Source organism: Pinus tabuliformis, chromosome J, assembly GCF_031772625.1.
Source record: "Pinus tabuliformis cultivar Carrire ecotype Pingquan chromosome J, CPIR1, whole genome shotgun sequence".
NCBI lineage: Eukaryota > Viridiplantae > Streptophyta > Pinopsida > Pinales > Pinaceae > Pinus > Pinus tabuliformis.
The window spans coordinates 99,882,526-99,905,020 of NC_142295.1; the positions used below are offsets into that span (position 1 = coordinate 99,882,526).

At 38.5% G+C, this 22,495-nt stretch overlaps 1 pseudogene; it reads left to right on the plus strand.

Moving 5' to 3' along the window:
- The first annotated feature begins 596 nt into the window (after nt 1-596).
- LOC149225703 (uncharacterized) lies at nt 597-22,425 on the plus strand (annotated as a pseudogene).
- The last annotated feature ends 70 nt before the right edge of the window (nt 22,426-22,495 follow it).

Consider the following 22,495-nt stretch of genomic DNA (forward strand, 5'->3'; position numbering starts at 1 on the left):
CGATTCCTCCATTTGCTGCCCTTAGCCTAGTAGTAGCCCTTCAAGGATCTCCTTTTAGGGGCCTTGCTAGTTTGAGCGGTAACATTTTGGCGTAGTTGTCGGGGACACGAAATGTGTGTTTTGTTCCCCATACGACATATTTACGTATCATTATTGGCGACTCCGTTTGCTGAACGAAACCCTAGTTCTTCATTAAGCTTTAAAGTTAATGTTTGTAGGGTGACACAAGCATCTATCAAGGCACTTTAATTCACCATGGCAACTCCATTTCAATCCTAAAATAAGTTCATAAAAAATGGACTATAGTAAAAGAGAGATTTATCTTGGTTCTACATTTGCAAAACTCAGTGACCAAGACATTTAAGAACTGCAAAAGAATGGGAATAAATATGTAGAATATTATCAAAATGTATTGGAAGGTATTGATATGGAACTCATGCGAGGATTTTATAGGTCAAAACAAGTGCAACTCGACATAATGAGGGATTTCTATGACGGGGATCTTAGTCACCTCTTTGACCTTACTCACCTAACGTATGAATATTATGACTGATTTAATCAATGATAAATGTTATAGTCAACCGCAAAGTCCCACAATGGGTAATCAATTGGATGACATTGAAAGCTCAAGTGTGAGTGAGGATGATGAGCAAATGTCAGTTATAGAATTGAAAGACAATGGCGATGAGGAGAGGAACATCTCCCCTGATGATGAAGAGTTGGATCCTCTAAGCCTCCAAATCACGCAAGAAAGAATGGATGAATATAGTAGGTCATGCAGGGGGTTAGTAAGGGAATGTAATTCTAATGAAGTATTCTTTTGTTTGCATGAAGAAGAGGTGAAGCTTCATAAGATGAAATGTGAATATAAAGAAAACCCCACTAATGCTCTCCTCCTAGAAGCATATTACCAAAATCATGTAACAAATACCTTAGTAGTTGTTCTTCAAGAGAAGAGGGAAGAAGAGACATCCCACTTGTCAACCAACCAAGATGAAGATACCCTTGAGGATCTGTCTGATGAGCAAGAAGATGAGTCCTTGTTGGGTCCACATGATGAACGAGATGATTTTGAGAACACGTGTATTGGGGATGATGAGGCTATGGAAAGTAAAGTTGAGGTTGACCTTACCTTTCTTAAGGATATCACTCCTGATGACTCTCCTTTTGAGAACCTTGAGGAAGGTGATCCCATGAGCTCCTTGAAAGATGACATTGGAGATTATTTCCGCATTGAAAAGGAGAAATGGGAAATTGTTGGGCCTCAATTTGATTGTGCTCCCATTTATGATACCGACAAAGAGGATGAGGCTAAGAGTAGTTTTCCCTTTCTCCCAGGCATTACTTGCGATGACATATCCATCGATACCCCTGGGAAGGAGAATTATTATTTTCCCTTACATGAAGAAAGATATTTGGAAATAATCGATTCTCCTTTTAAGGAGAACCTGACCTTTGATGCTTATAATGAGGAAATAAATAAGGTTTATACATACATTCCTTATGATTCTGAGAGTATATTCAAATCACTTGAGCCTCTAAAGTTGGATTTTCAGGATCTCGTTGGAACTTCACCTTCCCCTTTTCCCTTTTTATTGTTCATCATCTTGAGTCTTCATCGAGTGATTCCCTCGACCCTTGTCATATGATCTCAAGTGACCGTGAGCACTTTCCCCCTTCCGAGTATAGTGTCGAGGAAGAGCTCCTCATTGATTATACTTTACCTCCTTGGACACACCCTTAGGGTTTTGATCACTCCATGACCTCCCCTCTCCGATGTGACCATCACATTGAGCAACCTATTTGTTGCACTCATTCTTTCCCTCACCCTTCGTTCTCCTCTCATCACAACCTTGTGACATATTCAAAGCACAATATTATGAGTAATGATCATAATAAGAGGTTCCTAAGGATAATCATTAATTCCACCATTGTGTACTTAGAGGGAAGGCTCCACATTTCTAGATTGACTCGTGTTCCTTCTCTTAGGGATTCCTCTCACCTCACATAGAAACCATATTTTCCCACCTCCTGCCTACAACATCCTCCACGTGTTTGGGTTTTCATTTGCTTTGGGATTTGTTGCATAGCAATCATGTAGGCAGACATATTTATATTGATTTGATGATATGTTGGTTGCACTGGCTTTATGATTACACTTAATATTAGCTTCGTCGTATGCATGTTAGGGTAGGATGCATTGCATGCTCATTTTGCATTAGAACTAATGTCATATGATATTTCTCATGATAGATTAGCTGCATCTAGACTTAAAAACTACATTTGAAAGATTACTTCTATGAGTCAATTTTATGGATCTAATCCAAGTATGTGCAATCATGAGACAGCACGAAATCATGTTTCCCTATGTTTTTCATCTATTATATGTGCAGGTAAAAGGTCTAGGTAACCAAAAGATTGCTGGATTTCTCATGACTTTCAGTTCAAGTAACTTTGTCTAGATTTCCAGATGTTACCCACCATTTTGTGGGTGATATACTTAGGATAATTTTTTTCTCCAAGATGGTCCTCAACTGTTATCCAACATCCCCTTGCAGCCACCAACTAGCTCGTTGTGTCATTTCTCTACCACCTGAGCCAACCATGTGGTCCCTCACCCATCTGTCATGGTCGTATGTTTGAAGGTGGGCCTCCCGAACCTAAAGATATGCCTTTTCATTTGGTAATTAAGTGTTGTAGTTTGCTTATCATGGATACTTTGGGCATGGATTAATGGGGGAATTCAACAGAAAGAGTGGGCTAGGTATGTGCTCTTGTCCCCTAGACCTCTTTTGGATGTTAACCTTGGACCCTAGTCTCGTGGGATCTCTTTTACTAACCTTTGGGCTTTAGTGATGGTACTACATAGGAAACCCTTATTTTGGTTACATGGTTCCGCTCCCTAATCCACACATATCACTCCCCTTCCACTCATTATAACCCAATTCTTCATTCTCCCACCTGGGTCCACATTCCTCCACTGGTTCCACATAGGGTTAGCCTTCTCCGTCCCCTTGCCCATACCTTGGGTCAGGCCTGCAATAATTCCATAGAGGTTGATGCACCTGAAAAGAAAAGTGAAAGCATAATTGGCCACATTCAACAGGAAGATGTACCACAAAATGAAAAAGATGGTCGAGACAAACAAATTTAGCACGTGGGAAAAATCCAATACATGAGCTCCAACCCATCATCATGGCCATCACCCTGGTTTCTATAAGCCCTAGATGAGCCTCCTTTATCATTAATGAATCATGCCCAACCAACCCCACAGTTGTACCATGCACTTGGAAGATGACCCAAGACTTGTATGTTGATGTGGCATCACTTATACCATCATCTGAGCCCTTAAAGATGGTCCACATACATCTTTGATATACTTGGAGACCCATGAGGTTACTTGTGTGCCCTCATACCCATTGGGAACACCACATGTTTATTATTTGGGGAACAAGGGGCCAACCCCTTGCCCACTACTTTTGGGATTCCTATTGATCATTGTGGAAATTATGGACTTCATAAGGCTTCTTAGAAGGCCCAATGACATGTATTATTGATCATTCGACCTCTTGAGAGGCTTATTCTTTTGTTTATGAGCTAGTTTTGTGTGTCTTTGATCTGAAATGGGGGGTTTATACATCTTGTCATACTTACAAGAACCTCCCACTCTAAAGCTTAACAAATATATGATCTAGCTTATGTTGACAATTGTAGAATTAAGTACTTGAATTAGGTGTATGTCTTTGTTTATACTATTTAAGTTCTTATTTGTTCATTCTGATATAAAACATATAACAATGAACACAACAAATAGACAATCACACATAACAACAATATAATCTAGGAGTTCACCCTGATATCATGGGCTACGTCTCCTTGAGCTCTTGTTAACTTGACTTGGTTCTTTGGGATTATGGTAAGACTTCTTTTACAAGTTCCACACTCAACTCCAAAGGTTAACCACTGAACCAATGGGCTTAGAATACCATCTATATCCCTGGTTGTCCTCACTCTGCAACAGATCTGAGCTTTCTTGGACTTGATTCCTTTAATCATTGCACTGAGCTGACTTGAGCTTCTTGATGGCACTAACTCCCTCATAATTCTTCAACTGTCTCTAGAACTCCTTCTTCTGTCTTCAGTACACATCAGACACCTACAACAGACTTGATCATTTGATCATTTGTTGCCTGAAACTTCCCTGTAGCTTCTTGGCCCTTAGAAGTCTTCAGATGCTTCTGAAAATCCCTACAATGGATTCAGAAGGTCCTTTACAGTCAAAATTGACTATTGGATCACTAAGAATGAGCTCTAGTAGCTCCTGCAACTGCCTCCAACCTCTGGTGGCTCTAAACTCCAGAATCATTCTTCTTGGATGGAATTCTCCATGAAAATTACCTCTTTAGCTATTATGGACTATTCCATCAGCTTCAGAAGGTTTGTTTCACCCTCTCTGAGTTTCTCGAACTCTTAGGCTCTGCCTCTGTCTCTCCGAAAAACTCTCTCTGGAATCCTCCATTAAAAACTACTCTGTGTGTGCTTTTATATGGTATCTCCACCAAAATTAGCAACCGCACTTGACTTCAACTAAACTTAGCACTTCTGCTAAACTTTAGCCACTCCTCCAGGCTGATCGTCAGAGGTAGCCGTTAGTCATTACCATAATTGTTGGGCGCACATATGTGCGATATAACCCCGATGGTTAGGGACATTCAGCCATAGAGATTTTGCGGTCGGGTTAATCCTGAACCGTCGATCTATCCTGTCCATCCAACAGCTGTCGCGTCGTCCGTTGGCCAACTTTCCCGGACAATCTCCGTCGTTGATGTGACCCCGCTCAATCCAATAGACATTGCTCAATCTCGTGCAGATTTCCTGCACGAACGATATCTGACCGAGGGCGCACGAGAAAAGAAGTTTTGCTCTGCTACGTGTCGCCTGCTGAATGGAATCACGTGCTTTGGGTTCATTACCGCTTCCAGCCTTTCACCCACGTGATATACTGTTAACCGCTTGGTCGATACTGCCCACATGCTTTATTCAGATTTAATGAAAAAGGCGCTTTATAAAGGTTTAGCGCTTTAACAAAGGTTTTACGCTTTAACAAAGGTTTTTAGCGCATAAGGCAAATACTAACCTTTTAACCTTTTAACCTTTATTCTTTACCTTTGGTTCTTGACTGCGGTTAAAGTCCTGGATCATTTTCTGATCACTCCTCCCCATTGAGAATCTTTTGGACCCCAAAAGACTGATATATTGATCTGAACAGTAGATGAGAGTAACAACACCCTCTTCTTTCAGCCTCCATACACTTGCCCTGCATAGCTAGTGCCTCTGAACCAAAACTTTGAAGGTAGTCAACACTTTCCTTCCTGGATGCACTTGTCCTCCTGTTAAAATTGGTTTTCCTTCAGAATTCATGCAGAACTTCTGCTGAGAAGGTTACAGAAGGTAGTTGAGCTTTTCTTCCTTGATCATTGATCCAAGGTGGCTCAAACAACTGTAAGATTACATCTTCTTAACAGAAATTTACATTTGTACCAATTACAGTATGTTTTTTTGACATATTGTCAAAAACAACAAAATACAAGAAAACAACTAGATGGCCTAAACTCTTGCTTCAACAAAAGAAACAAATTTCACATCCTGTGAATCACCATCATGTTTTTACATCTTGTGTACAAATGATTGACTAGATAACAAGCCAACAAAAACATGCTTTTACAAACAATTGACCCTTCAAGTCAAGCATGTACAAAAAGAACTTAAGGATTCTTTTTCAAAGATGAAACACTTCATCATTATCTCCCTTTTACAATCTTGGAGACCGAATCAACTTTTCCCAAGTCAATATTACATTACATGCATGTTTAAAACAAAGCAATCGACCCTTCAAGTCAATTACACATACATGTCCAATACAAGGAAATCATCAACATCCCTGTGTTCATACATATCATGCTCATGTATGTATCCCATCCTTCAACTTTCTCTTAAGCACACTGTACTTACAAAGCTGAAATGAATTTACTTTTTGCTATAATAAAGTGAGTCTACATACTCAAATTTTCCATTCACCTTATTGGTAAAACCCTGCAACTTGCATCTCATTAGCAAAGAAATGCAACCTTAATTAGATAAGAACTCTAACCATTTCTTACCAATCCATTTCAAAGGTGCTTCCTTTGTCTGCACATTGACATCAACATGTGAATCATCCTACAGTACATCAATTATGGAAACTTCCTTTCCATTCTTGCCATTCTCTCTTTCCACCTTCTTCAGATTTTGTGGAAGCATTGTTGGATTCAGAGTCCAACACTTTTTAGCAACATGTCCTTGCTTATGGCAGTAAGTGCAATGCATGTGCATCTTCTTGACAGCATGATTTGCCTTGTCCAGTGGACCTTTGGCTTCTTGCCTCCTTTCCTTCAATAGTTTCCTGTATGTGGCCATTCTCTTCCAACATCTAGAAACACTATGGTTATCCAAACCACAAAAGGAACATGCAATTCTTTTCCCATGCTTATGTGGAAATTTATCATGCTTTACATAATCAAAAGGAATATGATTGAAATCAAATTTATACCTTTTTCTTTCACCTTTATTACCTTCATGAGGAGGTGAATCGAATGAAGAAGTGGCTCCCTTTGGAACACCATCGATCTCTTCAATGCTTTCAGAGCTTTTACAACTCTCTAGTTCAAGTGCATGCTTATGAACACCTTCTTCCTGCAAAGTATGTTTCAAACTATTGCATTTCCCAAGAATACAATCTTTACACTCTTGAGGTAGAAGACTTGACATGAAACTCCTTCTAGGAACTGTTTCATTTGCCTTCATGGCTTCTTTAGAACTTTCTCCATAAGATTCTCCATAGCCAAGACCCAAATACTTAGGCCTTTCCTCAACCATTATTGGCTCAACAATGCCCTGTGCATGTTTGCCCAATCCTTTTCCTTCATAGCCCATTTTTGACATCAACTTGGACCCTATGCCTCTTGTATGTTTTTCAAAAGAACCAACATAATCATTTTTAGAGGAAATTGAAGAAAAACTAGAATTGTTTACCTCTTCTTCAAGCTAATACTTGACTAAGGCTTCTTTGGCAACAAGAGTTGTGCTTCCAACTCATGCATCCTTTCCAGGTTCATATTTTCAATATGAAGTTGGCTTTCCACTTCCTGCAATTTGTTAGAAAGCAACTGCTTCTCTTCCTTTATGGAATTCAACTGCTCTTGAAGTTTGGTGCTCTTCCTTCTGTCTTCATATATTTCTCTCACCATATCCATCATGGTGAACATGTCTTGCTTCATGTCTTCATCAAAGAATCTTGTGAAGGAGGACCCACTTGTAGAGGTTGTCACTGTAGAATGAACAAAAGAACTTCAACAAAATTCACAAAGAGCTTATTCAAGCAGCCTTTAGCAAACAAACCGCTTGTGCTTCAAGGATTGTCTTGAGGTCCTTGGGGTAACGAGAATGCCTTCAACCCTTCTTCCTTCTTGTCCTTCCTGGACTTAGCTATCTATAGTTTTCCCTTCACTTTTGCAAACTCAAACAATATTCATTTTACAACAATCAAACAGTCAAATCCTTTTGTACTGTTTAAACACTTTTCAAGTCAAACAAGCAATCTATTGCTTTGTTAATCAAGCAACTATGCTCTGTCAATCAAGTAGCTAGCTCTGATACCACCTGATCTGAATGGGGGGTTTATACATCTTATCATACTTACAAGAACCTCCCACTCCAAAACTTCGCAAATATATGATCTAGATTATGTTGACAATTGCGGAATTAAGTACTTGAATTAGTGTATGTCTTTGTTTATACTGTTTAAGTGCTTATTTGTTCATTCTGGTATAAAACATATAACAGTGAATGCAACAAATAGACAATCACACATAACAACAATATAATATAGGAGTTCACCCTGATATCACGGGCTACGTCTCCTTGAGTTCTTGTCAACTTAACTTGGCTCTTTGGGATTATGGTAAAACTTCTTTTACAAGTTCCACACTCAACTCCAAAGGTTAACCACTGAACCAAGGGGCTTAGAATACCATCTATATCCCTGGTTTTCCTCACTCTGCAATAAATCTGAGCTTTCTTGGACTTGATTCCTTCAATCAGTGCACTAAGTTGACTTGAGCTTCTTGATGGCACTAACTCCCTCAGAATTCTTCAATTGTCTCTGGAACTCCTTCTTTTGTCTTCAGTACACATCAGACACCTACAATAGACTTGATCATTTGATCATTTGCTGCCTGAAACTTCCCTGTAGCTTCTTGGCCCTTAGAAGTCTTTAGAAGCTTCTGAAAATACCTGCAATGGATTCAAAATTTCCTTTACAGTCAGAATTGACTACTAGATCACTGAGAATGAGCTTTGGTAGCTCCTGCAACTGCCTCCAACCTCTGGTGGCTCTAAACTCCAAAATCAATCTTCTTGGATGGAATTCTCCATGAATATGACCTCTTCAGCCGTTATGGACTATTCCATCAGCTTCAGAAGTTTTGTTTCACTTTCTCTAAGTTTCTCGAACTCTCGGGCTCTGCCTCTGTCTCTCTGAAAAACTCTCTTTAGAATCCTCCATTAAAAACTAGTATGTGTGTGCTTTTATATGGTATCTCCACCAAAATTAGCAACCGCACATGACTTCAACTAAACTTAGTACTTCTACTAGACTTTAGCCACTCCGCCAGGCTTACCGTCAGAGGTAGCTATTAGTCATTATCATAACTTTTGGGCACACATATGTGCGATATAACCCCGGCGGTTAGGGACATTCAGCCACAGAACTTTTGCGGTCAGTTAATCTTGAACCGTCGATCTATCCTGTTCATCCAACTGCTGTCGCATCATCCGTTGGCCAACTTTCTCGGACAATCTCCGCCATTGATGTGACCCCGCTCAATCCAACGAACATCGCTCAATCTCACGCAGATTTCCTACACGAACGATATCTAACCGAGGGCGCGTGAGAAAAGTAGTTTTGCTTTGCTACGTGTCGCCTGCTGAATGGAATCGCGTGCTTCGGGTTCATTACCGCTTCCAGCCTTTCACCCACGCGATATACCATTAACTGCTTGGCCGATATTGTCCACATGCTTTATTCAGATTCAATGAAAAAGGTGCTTTATAAAGGCTTATCACTTTAACAAAGGTTTTTAGCGAATAAGGCAAATACTAACCTTTTTACCTTTTTACCTTTATTCTTTACCTTTTGTTCTTGACTGCGATTAAAGTCCTGGATCATTTTCTACTCAGTCTTACACCAAAAGTTTTTTGTTTTGCACATTATTTTATTTTAGGGGCTAATGTAGGCGGAAGTAGCTAAATAAAACTCATTAGAAGTGTATAAGTATAAGTGATGAGGATTCATTTCAACATCATCATTTGGATTTGGAACTTGTATCTCTTTAGATATTTTCGCTCTCCTTCTTGGAGGATGAATTTTTTGAGCATGGAATGAATTTTAATGTTTGGATAACTTTCATATGTCTTGGAGCTTCTTGATGGCAAGGTTTTTTGGATGGTTGGATATATTCTTATACATGTAAGTACATTTTAATGTTATTCTTTCTTGCAAATTTTGTCACATGCATTGTTGTTGGGATTTCACTATACTAGGGCTTATTTGTTGCATCACTTATGTGAAGTTGTGGAAATTTTGTTTCTGGATAATGAATGCTTCATGTATGAGCCATGTATAATGAATGAATGCTCATAGGGATGTTTCACTATTGAAATTAATCTTGATAAGCCATCTATCTTGCAAAATGAAGTATAAATTCTTTGAAGCTGCTTTTGTTGTTGCCCTAGTACCAAGAAAAGTTGTCTTTGAGGCCTCCTTGACCTAGAAAATTCAAAGGTCCATTGTCATAATTCTACCTGATTCCATTTCTACCTAAAGGATTAGGTATTGGTCCACCCAAAGGTGAACATTTTAAACCTTTCTCATCCAACCCCCTCTCTTTCTCTAGGTCTAGCCCATTAGGTCTCACAGGGCATCATTTATCTTGCAAACCACCCATAAAAAAAGTTTGATCTCTTGGCCCCTACTGCGTTGGTGTGTTTCCTAGGTGCCCTACAATTTTGAAGAAATTTCGACTGTGGGATTTTGAGATATCTCAACCCCTAGCCTCATGAATTAATCTTTCCCTTGGGCTAGAAGCTTTTTTGGGATCCTCACATTGTCTTGCATTAAAAATTCTTTCTTTGGTCCCTTCCCCCCTCCAGAATAGGTTAAGCATATCATTGGTTTCTAAACCCTACCCGCTTGACCTAACCCCCCAGGTCCACTTGGTCCCGTGTGGTCGCATACACTATTTGTAGGTTTTAACCACGTACAGAAATTACTTGCATACGAATTCTAAAACATCGAAAATAAACAATGTGAGAGCATAACACATAAAACACATATACACATAGATTTTCCCCTGGATCCCAAAACTGGGACTACCAGCATGATTTTTCATTATGTTCCTTTCAATGTTACAGTACATATTTATACATGGTGAAGCATCCAATACCATGGACCGAAAACCATCACGTCCAAAACCATGGACCGAAAACCATCGTGTCCAAAACCATGTGCGAAAAAATCATGCACAAAACCATAGGTAGGTTCGCCCAACCTAATATAGGGTCCAAAAACAAAATTTCCAGGGTGCTGTCTTGGACCCCATAGAGGGGGGTTACCTGCACTCCTCAAACCCCCTGTGACCCCCCCCCCCCACTATGCAATCGACGCAACGAAGGGGGGGATCTGCCCCCGCTCTAACCCCCCGGTTAACTACGTGGGCTAGTCGTGGAAAGAATATAACACAACCCAACATTCTCCCACTTGTTGTTTTCTTTCCATAGGGGGCCACATGAGAGCTTAGTCATTTATCTAGCCCTGTAATGCCCATTGTTTCTCTACACCAAGAGAACTTCTCAGAGCTCACAAATTTTGTCAATTCATCTACAATCTTCTTCAAAGTGTCCACCTTTACCAGCAACACCGTTTTGTCTTCTATCATATCCCTCACAAAATGATACTGAACACCAATGTGCTTTGTCTTTGAATGATATGCAGGGTTCTTTGCCAAGAAAATTGCACTTTGGCTGTCACAGTCTATCCTTATAGCTCCTTGTACTAACCCCATACTTGAACACAATCTCTGCAACCAAATTGCTTCCTTTCTTGCATGAGTGGTTGCCATGTATTCTGCCTCTGTAGTTGATAGTGCCACTACAGATTGTTTCTTACTCATCCAATTGACTGCACCTCCAAATAGGTTAAACACATACCCCACTTGTAGATCTTATCTGATCCAAATCTCCAGCCCAATCTGCATCAACAAAGCCACGAATATCCAACACTCTATCCAATCCTGGTCTTCCTTGGTAGCACAAACCATAATCACTAGTGCCACGCAAATACCTGAAAACCCACTTCACTTTTGTCCAGTGCTCCTTCCCTGGTTTTGACATAAACCTGCTCAATACTCCCACTGCATGTGCAGTGTCTGGTCTAGTACAGACCATCGCATACATCAAGCTACTGACTGCACTTGCATATGAAACACGAAACATGTCCTCTTCCTCTTCTTGTGTCTTGGGACACTACTCAACAGATAACTTTACACCTACAGGAATAGGAACCTTCACCTGTTTACTATCTTGTATATTAAACCTCTGCAATATTGTCTGGACATACTTCCTCTGGTTTAACCAGAGCTTCCTCTTTGTCCGATCTCTTTTAATTTCCATGCCCAAAATATAGTTTGCAGCACCAAGATCTCTCATGTCGAATTTGGAGGACAAATGGGTCTTCAAATCCTGGATAATTTCTTTGTCATTTCCAACCAGCAACATATCATCCACATACAAGACCAGATAAATAACACAGTCACCAATTAATTTAAAATACACACAGTGATCTGATTTGCTTTTGGTGAAGCCAAGTCCCCGTATAAATATATCAAATTTCTGATACCACATCTTGGTCATTGTTTTAACCCATATAGAGACTTCTTTAACTTGCATACCAGTTTTTTCTTACCCTTCACCGCAAAACCTTCAGGTTGCTTCATGTAAATCTCCTCTTCCAGATCCCCGTGAAGAAATGTTGTCTTCACATCCATCTGTTCTACCTCAAAATCAAAAGCAGCAGCAACAGATAAAAGTAATCTAATAGAAGTTGCCTTGGCAACAGGAGAAAAAATATCACCAAAATCAATTCCCAACACCTGGGAATAACCTTCTGCTACCAATCGAGCTTTGTATTTCTCCACCTTTCCTTTTGCATTTGTCTTCTTATTGAACACCCATTTGATGCCAATGGGATTTCTTCCAGCCAGCAACTCCACCAGATCCAAGGCCTCATTTTTGTGCAAAGATGCCATTTCATCAACCATGGCCTCTTTCCAGAGTTTTCCATCCTCTGAATCTACTGCTTCCTTCACAGTTCTGGGATCATCATCAGTAATAGATAAATCAAAATTTGAACAGAAAGCAGATGGACTATAACTTTCTGGTTGCCTTCTTTCTCGAACTGATCTTCTCACACCCAGAGTTTGTGGCTCTTCATCTTCTCATTCCTCCTCTGCTGTAGAGTTTGATTCTTCCTCCTTTAGCTCAAACTCTATCTTCTCGGGTTCCTTTGGTTGGACTTCATGTTTAATAACATCTTTCACCTCTCTGAACACCACATCTCAGCTGCACACAACCTTCCTTGTTACTGGGTTCCAAATCTTATAACCCTTTAAACGATCCTTATACCCAATAAAGATGCACATTTCAGATTTACTATACAACTTGGTTCTTTTCTCCTTTGGAACATGTACATATGCATCACATCCAAATACCCTCAGATGTGAAAGAGAAGGTTTCTTACCAATCCATACCTCTTGTGGAGTCTTATCTTCCAATGCTGATGAAGGTGATCTGTTGACCAAGTAACATGCAGTCTCCACCGCCTCTGCCCAGAATTCTTGTCCTAACCCGGCACCACTGAGCATGCTTCTTGCCCTTTCCATCAACGTCTTGTTCATTCTTTCTGCAACTCCATTTTGCTGAGGTGTATATGGAGTAGTCTTTTGTCGTGCTATACCACACTTCTTATAGAATTCTTCAAATTCCTTACTGCAAAACTCTCCACCGTTATCTGTCCTCAGCACCTTTATCTTCTTGTCTGTCTGATTTTCCACCAAAGCCTTAAATTCTTTAAACTTGTCAAAGACTTAAAATTTCTTCTTAAGGAAATATATCCATGTATTCCTTGAGAAGTTATCTATAAACGATAGATAGTACACAGACTTACCCAATGATGGAACCTTCACAGGTCCAAACACATCATTGTGCACAAGCTCTAATATCTGTTTCACCCTCTTACCACCAGAGGGGAAAGTCACCCGATTTTGCTTCCCATATACACAATTTTCACAGAAATCAAAATCCAAAGAGCTATTAGTCATACCTTCTACCATACCTTTACCATGAAGTATTCAAATGTCCTTCTCTCCAATATGTCCAAGCCTTTGAAGCCACAGCATGGTCTTCTCTCTAGAGACCACTAGATTTTCTGCTCCACTTCCAGGAACCACAGAACTGTTGCACCCATCAACAACAGTGCTACTTTGCAACTTGTACAAAGTTCCAATCCAAACTCCCTGCATCAATACCAGTGCTCCTCGAACCGTCTTGCAGGTATCCTTCTCGAACATTGTTTTTACATCTGCATCATCCAACTTGCTTATAGAAATCAGATTTTTGGCCAATGTAGGAATATGCAGAACCCTCAGAAGTGTCCTAACCCTTCCACCTTGCAACTTAAACTTTACTTTTCCGCGACCAACGATTCTAGCCTTCCTATTATCCACTAAGAAGACATCTCCACCATCGTATTTTTCATACTCGCAGAACCACTCTCTATGGGGAGTGAAGTGAAAGGATGCACTTGAGTCAATCAACCATGCCTCATGATCTACACGTGTACTTGAAGAAGCTAATTACGCATCCCCACCTTCATTTGAGGTGGTTTTCGCCTCTGCAGAAGGAGCATCATCAGATCCCTTTCCTTTGTCAGGAGCTTTAGATTTACAGTCCCTTTTGTAGTGCCCTTCCTTTCTACATTTCCAGCACACCACCTTTACAGGTTTTCCTGGAGATTTAGATCTCCCACTTGATGACTTATTTTTGTTTTTGTTTTGGGACCATCCTCATACAAACAAGGCATCACCATTATGGCTCTCCATATTTTTCCATCTCATCTCCTCCATCAGCAAGGATGAGACTATTTCATCAAACTGCAAGGTAGTTGCATTGCTACCTATTGCAATAACCAGACTATCACACGAATCTGGAAGAGAACACAACAAACTGATGCACTTATCTTCATCTGAAATTTTAATATCAATAGATAATAACTGACTTACCACAGTATTAAATGCGTTTAGATGCTCTGTCACCGACTCTCCATCTTTCATCCTCAGGTTATACAACTTTTTCCGTAGGAACAATTTATTCACCAGAGACTTAGATTGGTACAAAGTCCCTAACTTGTCTCACAAATCCTTAGTCGTAGCTTCCCCTGATACATTCAGCAATATTGAATTTGGGACACATAATCGTATTATGCTCTTTGCCTTTCGATCCAACTTCCTCCACTCTTCATCGGACACTCCCGTTGGTTTAGTACCCGGATCTACCGCTATCCACTAATCTTTATCCACCAACAGATTCTCCATCTTGAGTTTCCACAACTCAAAACTCTAACCATTAAATTTCTCGATCTTTATCTTTCCACTGCTCGTCATCTTCTTTGACCACCAGAATCGATCCCATAGATCTCCCACTAAACAGGGTCTACCACAGGCCCGAGCGAAACCCCTCAGCAACAAAGGCGTCCCCTTGAAGCCAAAACAACTCTGATACCAAATGTAGGTTTTAACCCCGTACAAAAATTACTTGCATACGAATTCTAAAACATAGAAAATAAACAATGTGAGAGCATAACACATAAAACACATATACACAGAGATTTTCCCTTGGATCCCAAAAGCGGGACTACTAGCTTGATTTTTCATTATGTTCCTTTCAATGTTACAATACATATTTATACACGCTGAAGCATCCAATACCATGGACTGAAAACCATCGTGTCCAAAACCATGGACCGAAAACCATTGCATCCAAAACCATGTGCGAAAAAATCATGCACAAAACCATAGATAGGTTCGCCCAACCTAACATAGAGTCCAAAAAACAAAATTTTCCAGGGCGCTACCCTGGACCCCATAGAGGGGGGTTACCTGCACCCCTCAAACCCCCTGTGACCCTCCCCGCTAGACAATTAGCACAACGAAGGGGGGCTTTGCCCCCCCTCTAACCCCCCGTTAACTACGTGGGCTAGTCGTGGAAACAATATAACAAAACCCAACACCATTAAGGGTAATTCTGTAAGGATCACTAGGAATCCAAGCTTTCAGAAGTATTCAAAGGTTTAGGAACCTCCATTATAAGATACATACCTTAAACCTAACCTTGAAATCCTCCTTAAGCCCTTCCTTGAGAGATTTAAACCTTGCCTCCAAAGCAAGCAAGCCACATATATGAGCCTCTCTCGTGAATAGGCTTCTAGGATCACTCCTCACCCTATCATTGGTCTAACCATTCAATGATCCTCATCATAACGGGTCTCCTCCCATCGGTGAAAGCCCGTAAAGAGTAGGAAGCCTTAATCGAGGTGATAGTGGGCTATTGCTCCATTTGTTTCCCTTAGCCTAGTAATAGCCCTTCAAGGATCCCCTTTTAGGACCCCTGCTAGTTTGAGCGGTAACAAGTTGCAGGTGCATTTTAAAGGTCTGAAGTGAATTTCAATGCAGGATGTAAAACAACATTCTCAAATGTAGTAATGGCCATTGCTATAATGATAACTCTCTTGTTTATGACTTTTCTCTTCTATTACACTCCTACTATGGTGTAGTCATCCATAGTCATCTCAGCCAAGCTTGGCTTGATTGACATCCACAATGCCTATAATCCTTGGAAGGTGGACAAGATCGATTTCTTCATCTGTTTGGGAGGCTACTTGGTCATTGTTCTTTCTAGTGTTGAAGTTGGCCTTGCAATCATGGTACTTTATAAACACAAGTATTTCTTGAATGTTATCATAATTTAATTAAACCTGTAAAATTTGGCAATGTTTCAATGGACAAATATGATGATTATCTTGCAGGTATCGATGCCATTGGTAAGATTATTGATGCGCATCACTAGGCCTCATACTGTAGTTCTGGGAAACATTCCTAAATCGTCTATATATCGAAGCATTGATCTATACCCTCATGCCACTTGAGTTCCAAGCATTCTCATACTACACATTGATTTCCTAATCTTTTTTTTGCCAACTCCACTTATTTGAAAGATATGCTTGTCCACGGTCATGGGTATTGACATAAATCTATTTTAAATAAATAAAACAATATTAAGCCAAAACTAGAACTTCAAATGAGAATTTTTGTTAGTAAGAAGATATAAATAACAATGGTTGCCTATATTGTTCTTAATTAGAAACAAGAAGAAAATAAAAATAATAATGAATGATAGTAGTGTTATGAAATAATATGTATAGTTATGAGAGGGGCATATTTAGGTATTTGAAAGTTGTAGTGATGGTGGTTGGAAGTTAGGGATTGCGAAACTTGGTTGGTTATCCATTTATTCAAACAATTTGTTTTTTTTTGGTAAGCTAAAACCCATGGGATTTGAACGAGTGACCTATCATAAGGAGGGTCTTAACAATACACCTATTTACACCCATTCACCGTTAATCCAAAGCCCTATAGGTTTCGTTTGAACAATTTTAATGTTTCATATTTTTTCAAATATTGTATAATTTTTTTTGTACAAGTTAAAAAAAAACACCATAATTACTTAACAATTTAAAATAATTGTCATCCCAATGATAGTTATGATAATGGACATTGTGTGTTAAAATACACAAAAATATTTTTCTTTATTATAAGGTATAGTGTATGTTAAAATAAACAAAGATAGTTATTAATAAGATAGAGTTGTTTATTTTGGAATAGGGGCTTCCATAATTTTAATTTAGAAGGAGTGCCTTAACAATACACCTATTTACACCCATTCACTGTAAATCCAAAACCCCATAGGCTTAGTTTAAACAATTTTAATGTTTCATATTTCTTCAAATATTGTATTAATTTATATGTACAAGTTAAAAAAAAAACACCATAATTACTTAACAATTTAGAATAATTGTCATCCCAATGATAGTTATGATAATGGACATTGTGTGTTAAAATAGACAAAAATATTTTTCTTTATTATAAGGTATGACCGTGAATCGAAAACCCCATAGGCTTCGTTTAAACAATTTTAATGTTTCATATTTTTTCAAATACTGTATAATTTTTATGTACAAGTTCAAAAAAAAAACACCATAATTACTTAACATTCTAGAACAATTGTCATCCCAATGATAGTTATGATAATGGACATTGTGTGTTAAAAATACACAATTTTTTTTTTCTTTATTATAAGGTATGGTGTATGTTAAAATAGACAAAGATAGTTAATTTTAATTTAGTTATTAACAATTACTAAGTGGATGGTTGTGATTTAACCTCCATGAAATATTCAAAATATTCATAGTATACACAAATCAATGGTTGAGATTTATCTCCAAAGTAATTAGACTCTTTTTACTTTTTTAATTAAATTAATTAATTAAAAAGAATGCCATATAAAAATGTGATATGGAGTGACTTATGATTTTTTAGACATGTGGTATGGATAAGCCATGGTATTGTAATAAAGTGAGATGTATAATGAACTAAGTGTTTTGATGTTTATTAGTCCCACTCAGGTTAGTGTGGAATAAATGACATTCATTTCACTTAGCTTTTCTATGTACATTTTGTGTTGAATTTGGTCTCAACTATTTCTAAAGTTAAAGTTATCAAAATTTATCTCCAGGATTTGAATATTTTTACAATATTCTAAATTTTAAGATTTTTTCTTGTTAAAGTTAACAAAACACATAGAACTTTAATAAAATAGGGCTAGCCTGAAATGCCCCTAATAGATGTTTCTCATGGGCAACAAACATTCAACAAAAGCAACTGCAAACTATTGAGTAATTTCTTAATTGGAAAACATTCATTTTGCACCATTATTAGTAATTATAAAAAGTAAGGCAATAATAACGAATTTGTTCTTATTAATTTTAATTATTATTATTAATTTGCATTTCCATCATTTTCAATGACAAGGCTACTACCAGCCAACTTCCTTTGAATCTAATCTATTTGATCTTATTATAGATATGTTAATATTCTAACTTGATACTGCTATTTTTAATGGCTAACTTCCCCTCTCTCTCTATATATATGTAATTTTAACGGCTAACTTCCACTTTCTCTTTATATATGGAATTTTAACGACTAACTTTCTCTTTCTCTATATATAGAATTTTAATGACTAACTTCTTCTTTCTCTCTATAAAATTTTAACGATTAACTTCCTCTTTCCCTATACATAGAATTTTAACAACTAATTTTCTTTTTCTCTATATAGCTAACTTCTTCTTTCTCTCTCTATATGAAAGTTTAACGATTAACTTCCTCTTTCTATATATATTTTAACATCGAATTTCTTTTTTCTCTATATAGCTAACTTCTTCTTTCTCTCCATATGAAATTTTAACGATTAACTTCCTCTTTCTATATATATGAAATTTTAACGGCTAATTTCCTCTTCCTCTGTATATAAAATTTTAATTAACTTCTACTTTCTCTTTATATATAGAATTTTAATGATTAACTTCCTCTTTCTATATATAAAATTTTATTATCATAATAATATTCTTTTATTTTCCACCATTAACTCATTTTCACCGATCCATTTCATAAATTTATTTTCTATAATTTTATATAAACTTTAAATAAAATATTTAGTTAAAAAAATAAAATATTTTTAAATTCCAAACATAATTAAAATATTTAATTAAAAAATAAAATACTTTTAAATTCCAAATATATATTATATTTTAATCTATTAACATAATCCTAATAATTAACAATTAACGTTGTAAATCTACATACTCAAATATACAATCATGACCAACTATGCAAGTTTACATGCTTCAATCTCTTATTAGTCCCTGCCGGGGACTATATGCGATCGATCGATCGCTGACCCTGCGTTGACCGAGCTGATTTTGCGATAAATTAAGGAAATATCCTAAGTCGAACTAAGGTTTTGGGCGAGGAAAGGTTTTGGGGTCTTATTGCTGGCTTCGCATCGTTCGAGGTGAAGGCCACGTGGTCCCGCGGCTCCCACGCGGACGGCATGTACTGTGGTGGTCTTATGGGCGGACAGTTGTCCCTCCTCGAGATCCTGGAAAGTTACTCGGCTTGGGTTTTACGCTGTTCGCGGGCTTTGGGTTATTATTGTTACTTGGTTGTTTAGCTCTGCAGTCTCTGCGATTTTTCCTTTGTATTTGTTGTATTGTCTGCGGTGAAAACAGAATGCGGTTCCTGCCTGCTCGGTTAACTGTATAGCAAACGTTTGGTTGCGGTTCTGTTGTTCCAGGTCCGGCTTGTATGCCTCGACTGTCTGGTGTCGCTTTGGTAAGTTCGGCTACTGTATTGTATTATCTGCGGTGAAAACAGAATGCGGTTCCTACCTGCTCGGTTAACTGTATAATAAACGTTTGGTTGCGGTTCTGTTGTTCCAGGTCGGGCTTGTATGCCTCGACTGTCTGGTGTCGCTTTGGTAAGTTCGCCTACTGTATTGTTTAGATGTTTGTTCCTCTGTCGTTTGGCGTTTTCCAGTGGCGTTGATGTTTGTCACAATATTGGCATTCTGGTTAAATACTGAGCGTTTCTCTTACCTGCATGGGTTTTATGGAAATTTCCGTAAATGTCGGTTTCGACCACCATGTGAGTTCCTTATCATTTGGGTCGAGACGACCTGGGTGAAGCTGTGATTCTTCGTACAGATTGAGCGGCACGTGGTCTCGCGACTCCCAAGCGGACATCTGAGCTCCGTTACGATCTATGGTGTGATAGAATCTATGCACTTCTTTAATACTGGCACTAGCAACTTTCTTTGCTTGTGTTTTCGCAGGGCTCTAGAGCTTTTCTACTACTTAAAAGGTGGAACAGTCGATTATGGCGAAGAACACAGTGCCCAATATGGCCATGCTCGCTTTGGCAAGAATTATGAGCAAGGTAAATGAATATAAGAGTTCAGCCTTTAACTATGAAATGTCTTCCACAAAATATCTTGGTTGAAACTAGAAGCATTCATTGCTTTGATATGAATTTTTACAGGCTATTATTCTGAATGGGATGACAAACATCCAGTACACTTTGTTGGGCACTCTTATGGGGTTCAAGTTGTCAGGGTCCTGCACAATATGCTTGTTGAAAAGGTAATCCAGTCACTCATTAGTTCAGCCTAAATTTGTTTTTCCGTTGGTAGCAATGCTGGAAAGTTGAAAAATTGTGCCTTTACGGTGCTAGAATTATCTTTATGCAGACATTCCAGGGACATGATAGCACTTCCGAAGGTTGGGTGCTGAGTGTTACCTCTTTATCTGGTGCTCTCAATGGAACAACTCGTGTCTACCTGGACGGAGTGCAGTGAGTTTCTCAGAAATTGTTTGCTTGTTTGTTTTATGATTTCTTTTCAGAGTTCCCCTGTTCTTGCTTTGGAATTTCAGACTTCCGAACTAGGTATTAGTATTGGGCAATGAATATATACCTAGTGGTAGAGTAATAAATGCTGTACAGGCTGGGATATACAATTATGAATTTGGAGCATCAGATAGTAGTAGAGCTTTTCTACTACTTAAAAGGTGGAACAGTAGATTATGGCGAAGAACACAGTGCCGAATATGGCCATGCCCGCTTTGGCAAGAATTATGAGCAAGGTAAATGAATATAAGAGTTCAGGCTTTAACTATGAAATGTCTTCCACAAAATATCTTGGTTGAAACTAGAAGCATTCATTGCTTTGATATGAATTTTTACAGGCTATTATTCTGAATGGGATGAGAAACATCCAGTGCACTTTGTTGGGCACTCTTCTGGGGTTCAAGTTGTCAGGGTCCTGCACAATATGCTTGCTGAAAAGGTAATCCAGTCACTCATTAGTTCAGCCTAAATTTGCTTTTCCGTTGGTAGCAATGCTGGAAAGTTGAAAAATTGTGCCTTTACGGTGCTAGAATTATCTTTATGCAGACATTCCAAGGACATGATAGCACTTCCGAAGGTTGGGTGCTGAGTGTTACCTCTTTATCTGGTGCTCTCAATGGAACAACTCGTGTCTACCTGGACGGAGTGCAGTGAGTTTCTCAGAAATTGTTTGCTTGTTTGTTTTATGATTTCTTTTCAGAGTTCCCCTGTTCTTGCTTTGGAATTTCAGACTCCCGAACTAGGTATTAGTATTGGGCAATGAATATATACCTAGTGGTAGAGTAATAAATGTTGTACAGGCTGGGATATACAATTATGAATTTGGAGCATTAGATAGGAGTAGAGTAACAAATGCTGTATATCTCAGCCTTCTATGAAGCATTTATTACTCTTTTGCTGGGTTCATATTGATTGTCTATTGGGCATATATCTTGTTTCTACTGACATAATTGTTTCCATGTCACCTATTTTGATACCTGTGCTTAAACATCCTTCTCTTCTGGGGGATTGTAGGCCAGAAGATGGAAAGACAATCAAACCCTTCTCTCTGTTACAGCTGTGTCGTGTGGGAGTTATTATATATGATTGGTTGGACATTGCTTGGCTGAAAAGCTACTACAACTTTGGGTTTGATCATTTTAACATGACTTGGCGAAAGGTTGGGATTTCCGGGCTTATACAGAGTCTTCTAGGAAATGTTGGACCTTTTGCTTCAGATGATTGGACTCTTGTAGATTTAAGTCTACAGGTCTCAGTTGAAATCAATTCCAAACTCCAGACTTTTCCAAATACCTACTATTTCAGGTGGGGACTGCTGCATTTTTGGCCCACATTTGATAGAGACAAGTCTATCCTTGAAAATAAGATAGAGATGTTCAAAGCCCATAGTACTTGTTACATTCAAGTCCTCCTGTTTCATTGGAAGCAATTATAGTTTTATGTAGAATGCATGTAATATGCATTAGTGGTGGTTAAAAATTCTGAATTGAAGGATTGACTAAACATTGATGTTTCAAACCACTTTTGCTTGAAACAGCTATGCCACGAGGAAGACACGAAAATTGTTTAGAGTCACCATGCCTTCAAGTCTGTCTGGAATTCATCCTCTTCTCTTTATTAGGACGCTGCAGATGAGCCAGTGGTGCTATCCCAACAATGTGCCACTCCCTTACAAAGGTTACAAGTGAGTGATTATTGAACAGACATATTTCTTTCCTGCTTGCTTGAGCAATTGGTTATGTTGTTACTACTATTAACCCTAAATTTCT